The 7879-nt window shown below is 40.8% G+C and overlaps 1 pseudogene; it reads right to left on the bottom strand.

The window, feature by feature from the left end:
- Positions 1-3070: 3070 nt before the first annotated feature.
- Positions 3071-3534, bottom strand: LOC112675535 (40S ribosomal protein S19-like; annotated as a pseudogene).
- Between the last annotated feature and the right edge of the window lie 4345 nt (positions 3535-7879).

Raw genomic sequence — 7879 nt, 5'->3', positions numbered from 1 at the left:
CATTTCTTTTTTTAAGGCCAAATAATATTCTACTGCATGGCTATACTACATTTTGCTCATTCCTGTGTTTGTTGATGAACATTTGAATTATTTTCACATTTTTGCTATTGTGAATAATGCTGCTATGAACACTCACATACAAGGTTCTGTGTAGACATAGATTTTCAATTTTCTTGGGTATATACATAGATTATATAAAATTCTACATTAATTCTGTTTAATTGTTTGAGGAACTGCTAAACAGTTTTCCAAAGCAGTTGGACAATTTTATATTCTTGCCAGTTGTATATGAGAGTTCTGATTTCTCCTCATCCTCACCTACACTTGTTATTATCTGATTTTTTTATTTCTAGCCATCTAGTGGGTATAAAGTGATATCTCATTGTGGGTTTGATTTGTATATCCCTGATGACTAATGATGCTGAGCATCTTTTCATATACTTTTTAGCCATTTGTCTTGTTTTTTACTTATTAGCCATTTTTTAACTTAACCATTTGTATATCTTCTTTGGAGAGAGGTCTAATCAGATTTTCTCCCATTAATATAATTAGTTTTTAGAGAATAAATAATGAGAGAAAAAAACTACCTTACTAGTAGACTTCTAATACTTGAAAATAAAAATACAAATAATTAAACTAACTATACAATCTCTAACCTTTTGACCCTAAGTTTGTTTTTAAGCACATTTATTGGAGGGATGCCTGGGTGGCTCAGCAGTTAGGCATCTGCCTTTGGCTGAGGGCGTGATCCTGGGGTCCTGGGATTGAGTCCCGCATCAGGCTCCCTACAGGGAGCCTGCTTCTCCTTCTGCCTATGTCTCTGCCTCTCTCTCTGCCTCTTTCTCTCTGTGTCTCTCATGAATAAATACTCCAATAAATATTGGAAAAGCTAAATTAGTACTAAATCCTTCTACTAAATCACTCGGTGATTTTTATAGTAGCTACCCTATTAAAAGGCATATATGATAATCAGTGATCTACATCAGCATTCTGTTTCAGATATCAAAGATTCTTTGTAAAAAAAATATTCTTTGTGTGGAAATATGGTTATTTTCTGTGATGGTAGTTCTCAAAGTATGGTCTGACTCCCCTGTCACCAAAACCCTTTCAAGAGATCCATGAGGTCAAACTATTTTCTGATATTATTAAGACATTATTTGCTTTTCTCATTATGTTGACATTTGCATTGATGGTACAGAAGCAATGGTGGACAAAACCGCTGATGTCTTAGCACAAATGAAAGCAGTTGTATCGTACTGTAACAATACTCATTATATTACTCACTGCCAAGCACTAGCAGTAAATAAGTAAATAAATTCCATTTAAGATGCCAGTTTCACTTAAGAATGTCCTTGGTGAGGGGCACCTGGGTGGCTCAGTCAGTTGAGATCAGACTCTTGAAATCGGCTCAGGTTGTGATCTTGGGGTTCTGAAATCAAGCCCCAAGATGGGCTCTTCGCTCAGTGCATAGTCTGCTGGAGATTCTCTACCTCTCCCTCTGCCCCTCCCCCTTCAAATAAATAAATAAATAAAATCTTAAAAAGAAAAAATGAATGTCCTTGGTGAAATAGTAAAAATTCTTAATTTTATTAGATCTTGACTCTTGAGTACATGTATTTTTGAGTACACATATGTATTTTTTCTTTTCTTTTTTTAAAAGATTTTATTTATTTATTCATGAGAGACAGAGAGAGAGAGAGAGAGAGGCAGAGACACAGGCAGAGGGAGAAGCAGGCTCCATGCAAGGAGCCCGACGTGGGACTTGATCCTGGGACTCCAGGATCACACCCTGGGCCGAAGGCAAGCGCCAAACCGCTGAGGCACCCAGGGATCCCTGACATATGGATTTTTGTAAAGATTTATTTATTGCAGAGGGGGAGTGGGAAGCAGAAGGAGCGAAAGAATCTGAAGCAGACTCCCTGTTGATCAGGGAGGCGAATGCAGGGCTCTATCTGAGGACCCTGAGATTATGACCTGAGCCAAAACCAAAAGCCAGAGGCTCAACCAACTGAGCCACCCCGGCACCCCTGAGTACATGTATTTTTAATACGATGTGTGTTGAAATGGGAAGTACACATTAAGCCATTGTGCTGCAAACCTATATAGGAGGATAGCTTGAGGAAAAGCACTTGTTCTTTGAATTGTAAGGAACCACCTGCTTTTTTCATGGAGCTCTATTTTTACTGAAAAGAGTGACTGTAGACAAATTATAGTATTCAAACTTGGGTATTTGGCAGATATTTTCTTAAAAATGAACAAAGTGGGCCTGTCACTTCAAGGAAAACAATTGACAGTACTTGTTGCCAGTGATAAAATTTGAGCTTTCACGTGAATATTAGAATTTTAGGAACCTTGTATCTGCCACTGTGAACTTGACAACTTCCCGGTATTTAAAGACCTTTCCAGTAACATCAGTGGTGATATTAATGAATGTGATGGGGGCCGGGGGCGGGGGGGGAGTTATATAATGTTATGTATCAACATTTGGAAGATCTGAATAATTCAATGAATCAATATTTTCTGAATGAAAATGCATGATGTTACAGAATCATGCAGTAGTACGATATCCATTCAAAGGATGAGATAGGTACACCTGGGTGGGTCAGCGGTTGAGTGTCTGCCTTTGACTCAGGGCATGATCCCAGTTCGGGGATTGAGTTCCACATTGGGCTCCCTTTGAGGAGCCTGCTTCTCCCTCTGCCCTCTGTGTCTCTCATGAATAAATAAATAAAATCTTTAAAAAACAAAACAAACAACAGCAGCAAAAAAAAAAAAAAAAAAAAAAAAAACACACAAAAAAAACAAAGGATGAGTTAGATGAATTGATCTTGAGTCACAGAGTACGAAAAGGTCAGATCTCAGATTGCAACTAACCTTTGGGAAACTACTTGTCAAGTTTTGGTGTAATATCAAAGAAGAATATAATCATCTGGAAAGACTAGACTATTAAAATCCTCCTCTTAAAAAAAATAAAAAATAAAATCCTCGTCTTTTTCCAATTGCCTGTGTGAGATCAGAGTTTTAAGTTTTTTTATTTATTTATGAATGTATTCATTCACTCATTCATTCATTTATCGAATGAAGCAATTTATTAACCCAGAATTTGTTCTAATGCTTCTTGTTGGCAGCTGCCACCTGTCTGGCGATTCTGTCCAGATCCCGCTGTCCCTGAGGTGTCAGTTTGCAGCCCCCATCTTGGTCCTTTTCCACCACTTTCAGCCCCTCTAGGGCTTGGGGGACCCTGCGGGCCAGGCTCTTGGAGCCTCTGCTGAAGTGGCAGGGCATGACCCGGTTTCTCTGACGTCCCCCTAGATCTTAGGGAGCCGCCCCGGAGGTAGGGGTGCTTCCACCTCCCCGCTGGTGGAAGCACCTGTGTCCGAACCAGCTCTCCTCTCGGGAGCCAGCTCTTCGTGCTCGGCCAGCCGGAGTGTCCACCCCCTCGGGGACTTTCAGCTTCCCAGACTTTTTGAGGAAGGAGGCCAGAGCTCTGACAAACTCCTGCTGCTTCACACCCTTTACAGTAACTCCAGGCATCTTGTGGCCTCCGAGGGCCCCGCCAGGGAAAAGGGGTGTTTATTGTTTTTTAAAGTAAGCTCTAGACCTAACATCCCAGCCCTGGGATCAAGAGTCACAAGCGCTACTGACTGAGCCGGCCAGGCACCCTTCTAACATGGTTCTTTTAGTACACCTGCATTTCTTCCTTTCGTAATTACCCCTAAAAAGCGGGGGCGGGGGGGTGCACCCAGGTGGCTCCGCAGTTTAGTACCTGGCTTCGGCCCAGGGCGCGATCCTGGAGACCTGGGATCGAGTCCCACATTGGGTTCCCTGCTTGGGGCCTGCTTCTCCCTCTGCCTGTGTCTCTGCCTCTCTCTCTCCTCTCTGTGTCTCTCATGAATAAATAAATAAAATCTTAAAAAAAAAAAAAAAAAAAACAACTTCACCCCAAATATAGGGCTTGAACTCCCAACCTCAAGATCAAGAGTCACATGCTCTATGGACTGAGCCAGCCAGGCCTCCCTGTGTGAGGCCAGATTTTCTCCATGTTTTTTAATCCAAATGTTCACAGAAGACTGAATGCAGAAGCTGTCTTCTAGGGATGCCTGGGTGGCTCAGTGAACATCTGCCTTTGGCTCAGGGTGTAGTCCTGGGGTCCTGGGATCAAGTCCCACATAGGGCTCCCCACAGAAAGCCTGCTTCTCCCTCTGCCTGTGTCTTTGCCTGTCTCTCCGTGTCTCTCATGAATAAATAAATAAAATCTTTAAAAAAAAATTTTTTTTAAGGAAGCTGTCTTCTATTTTTTTTTTTTTAATATTTTATTTACTCATTCATGAGAGACAGAGAGACAGAGACACAGGCAGAGGAAGAAGAAGGCTCCCCACAGGAAGCCTGAGTGGGACTCCATCCTGGGACTCTGGGATCATGTCCTGAGCCAAAGGCAGATGCTCAACCGCTGAGCCACCCAAGCCTCCTGAAGCTGTCTTCTATTAAGCATGACATTAGGTAGATGAACAAAACAACAGCAACCACAATAAAAAACCGATGCTATTCTCTCTCAAAATTGTTTTTGCTTTGGAAATAATTATCTTTAAAAAAAAAAGGAGATAATTATCTTTCATAAAAACGTATTATTTTTGTTAACACATAATAGGTTTATTATTTTATTTATTTTAAATTTTATTTTTATTTTTATTTTTAAAAATATTTTATTTATTCATGAGAGACACAGAGAGAGAGAGGCAGAGACACAGGCAGAGGGAGAAGCAGGCTCCATGCAGGGATCCCGATGTGGGACTTGATCCTGGGACTCTGGGATCATGCCCTTTAGCCAAAGGCAGAGGCTCAACCACTGAGCCACCCAGGCATCCCAGTTTATTATTATTTTTTTTTTAAGATTTATTTATTTATTCATGATAGAGAGAGAGAGAGAGATAGGCAGAGACACAGGCAGAGGGAGAAGCAGGCTCCATGCCGGGAGCCTGACGTGGGACTCGATCCCGGGACTCCAGGATCGCGCCCTGGGCCAAAGGCAGGCGCCAAACCGCTGAGCCACCCAGGGATCCCCCAGTTTATTATTATTTTAAATGAATGATTACATATTCTAAATTTTTTGGTTTTAATTTCTAAGTTTCTCCTTATTAGCTTGTGTTGATGTAAACCATCATGGTTTTTTGTTTTTTTTTAAGATTTTATTTATTTATTCATGAGAGACATAGAGAGAGAGAGAGGCAGAAACATAGGCAGAGAGACAGGCAGGCCCCATGTAGGGAGTCTGATGTGGGACTCGATCCTGGGACTCCAGGATCATGCCCTGGGCCGAAGGCAGATGCTCAACTGCTGAGCCACCCAGGCATCCCTAAACCATCATAGTTGTTAAGCTTTTTTCTTCACTAACATACCATAAACCCCTAAGTCATGGTGGTAGGACCTATGAGGCAAGGAACTGTCATCTCAGACTGTACTGTATCCCTGGCACTCAACACAGAGCCTAACTACTTACTTGAGAAATACATTGTTGAATTGAATTAATTGGAATTACAGCATTGATCCTCAGTTCACACTGTGTTTTCTCATGTTTTGGGGTACATCATTTTTCAGAGCAAGGATTTTAATTTCTTTCTAAACCAACACAATCACCCTTGAAAGGCATCAAAGAAAAAACTTGACACAACCACTGCATGGTAGACAAGTGGAAAAAAGCAAATCAAAAATCCCACCATGAAATTCATAGATTAAATTTTTTTTTGCTTAAAAATGGCAATGACTGTAAGTGCTACTTCAGAAAGACTAGAAATCAGGCTGCCTAGGTTCAAATTTTGTCTCCATTATTTACCATCTGTGTAATCTTGGGAATGCCTTTAACTCAGCTATGCCTTAGTCTTCTCATCTGCAAAATAGGATAGTAACAGTACACTTTTTGTAGAATTATTTTGAGAATATAATGAGTTGATACATGTATACTCATTTAGAGTTATATGTATTAGAACAATGAATTTATTTATTTATTTATTTATTTATTTATTTATAAAAGATTTTATTTATTTATTCATGAGAGACACAGAGAGTGAGAGGGGCAGAGACACAGGTAGAGGGAGATGCAGGCTCCACGCAGGGAGCCCGATGCGGACTCGATCCTGGGTCCTCAGGATCAGGCCCTGGGTGGGGGCCAAACCGCTGAGCCACCTGGGCTGCCCAGAACAATGAATTTAGAACCATGCTTGGCACTTACTTTCTTTTTTTTTTTTTTTTTTTTTTGGCACTTACTTTCTTAATAATTTTTCCCTATATTCCATAAAAAGGAGGAAATTTATAAAACATATATATTTATGCTGAAATGATATATAATTATTCACAGTAAATAAAAGTACTTTTTAATCTTTTTTAAAAAAAAGATTTACTTATTTACTTGAGAGAGAGAGCATGGGGGAGGGGTAGAGGGTTAGGGAGAGAATCTCAAACAGACTCTGCTGAAAGCAGAGTCCAGGGTGAGGTTCCATATCATGACTCTGAGATCATGACCTGAGCCAAAATTAAGAGCTAGATACTTAATGACTGAGCCACCCAGGTGCCCCAAAAGTACTTTTAAATCTTTTTTAAAAACCACTGCAGGGGCAGCCCTGGTGGCTCAGTGGTTTAATTTTTTTTTATTTTTTAAATTTTTATTTATTTATGATAGTCACACAGAGAGAGAGAGAGAGAGGCAGAGACATAGGCAGAGGGAGAAGCAGGCTCCATGCACCGGGAGCCCGACGTGGGATTCGATTCCGGGTCTCCAGGATCGCGCCCTGGGCCAAAGGCAGGTGCCAAACCGCTGCGCCACCCAGGGATCCCGGCTCAGCGGTTTAGTACCACTCTCAGCCCAGGGTGTGATCCTGGAGACCTGGGATCGAGTCCCACGTCAGGCTCCCTGCATGGGGCCTGCTTCTCCCTCTGCCTGTGTCTCTGCCTCTCTCTCTCTCTCTTTCTCTCTCTCATGAATAAATAAATAAAATCTTAAAAAAAAAAACCACTGCACACATAGAAGAATATATTTGTATGGTACACTGGGTAAGCAGAGGAGTCTGCTCATGACCTGAGTTGAACAGTCTAGAGGCTCCCAGCCCCCAGCACCTACCCAGCTATCCCAAGGATAAGGGGAACAATATCTTGGTATCTTGTAAGTCATTCAGAGACTGTGATGCTTTGCACATCACATCCACACACATCCACACATACATACATACATACATATATATCAACATATATAAACATAAATTCATATGTTCAGAACAAACACATCTTCATTTCTGTTCCCAGAAAAACTGTATTGGTCAGGATAAGCTGTGCTGTGCTATTCTAACAAAATAAATCCTGAATTCTCAGTGATTGTTAAGGCTGAATTGTGTCTTGCAAAATTCATATGTTGAAGTTCCAAAGTCCATATTGCATGTACCATATTTAGAGATCTGTAAAGAGGTGATTAAGTTAAAACTAGGCCATTAGGGTGGGGCTCTACTCCACTATGACTTGTGTCCTCATAAGAAGATGGAAGAGATACTAGATACCAGGAAGATATATCATATACCCACATGGAGAAAAGGCTATGAGGCAACACAGCAAGAAAGTGGCAATCTGCAAGCTAAGGAAAGAGGCCTCAGGAGATGTCAAACCTGCCAGATACCTTAATTTAAACTTCTAGCCTCCAGAACCATGAAAAAATACATTTCCACTGGCTAAGCTACCAGGTATGTGGCATTTTGTTATGGCAGCCCTTGCAAACTAATACATTGGCTTAACACAACAAAAAGTTATTTATTTATTTTAAAAGATTTATTTATTTATTTATTTATTTATTTATTTATTTATTTGAGAGAGAGAGAGAGAGTGCGGGGGGGTAGGGAGG

This window comes from Canis lupus, chromosome 10 (genome assembly GCF_003254725.2).
Source record: "Canis lupus dingo isolate Sandy chromosome 10, ASM325472v2, whole genome shotgun sequence".
In the NCBI taxonomy this organism is placed as follows: Eukaryota; Metazoa; Chordata; class Mammalia; order Carnivora; family Canidae; genus Canis; species Canis lupus.
This window is presented reverse-complemented; position numbering and strand designations above follow the sequence as displayed.